The sequence below is a fragment of the Wasmannia auropunctata genome, unplaced genomic scaffold, assembly GCF_000956235.1.
Source record: "Wasmannia auropunctata unplaced genomic scaffold, wasmannia.A_1.0 LD336090.1, whole genome shotgun sequence".
NCBI classification, from domain to species: domain Eukaryota; kingdom Metazoa; phylum Arthropoda; class Insecta; order Hymenoptera; family Formicidae; genus Wasmannia; species Wasmannia auropunctata.
In genome coordinates this window covers 145,733-146,617 of record NW_012026800.1, presented here as the reverse complement: position 1 = coordinate 146,617, position 885 = coordinate 145,733, and positions in this window count along the sequence as shown.

The window sequence follows — 885 nt, the reverse complement described above, 5'->3', positions numbered from 1 at the left end:
CTCCCCCGGGGTTGCTACAAACACTCGTGCCACCGGGAACTATGGCTCTGGCCAATCAGCTTCTCGGCAGCTACCGCTCCGCCCAATCAAATCGTCTCGTTTATCGTCTAACTCCACCCTCCACCCACGCGATAGCCAATCACAGGCTGTAAAAGTGTCTGGCCCAAATCCCCCGGGGACCGGGACCCCAAAGAGGGGCATGGAGGGGGCATTTTTCGCCGGCGCCGGGGAGGCGTGGTGGGGGTTTGTTTTGACGGGCCATAGTACCCCTATTACTACTGTCGTCTTTTTCTTCGCAAAATTTCAATCTTGTCCCTCGTCTCTCTCCTGGCTTTCTCGTTTCTCTCACGACTTTCTCGTCTGTTTCTCTACTCTCTCGTCTCTCTCACAACTCTCTTGTGGTCTTCGTCGAGGAAGTGAGTGTCTACGTGTTTGTCGTCGAGGAACTAAATGTCTAGGTGTCATCTAGGTCTTCGCGGTCGAGGAAGTAAATGTCTACACGGTCGCCGTCGATAAAGTGAGTGTTTACGTGTTCGCCATCGAGAAACTAAGTGTCTGATGTTGTCTAGGTCTTCGCCGTCGAAGGAGTGAATGTTTACGTGGTCGCCATCGAGAAAATGTGTGTCTACGTGTTTGCCGTCGAGGAATTAAGTGTCTACGTATTGTCTAGGTCTTTGCCGTCGAGGAAGTGAATGTCTACGTAGTCGCTGGCGAGGAATTAAGTATCTTCTAGGTCTTGTCTCTCTCACGACTTTTTCGCGTTTCTTACATCTCTCTCGTCTCTCCCACGGCTTTTTTGTCTCTCTCATGATTCTCTGGTCTTTCTCATAGCTTTCTTGTCTGTTTTTCTGCTCTCTCGTCTCTTTAACAATTTTCTTGTCTCTT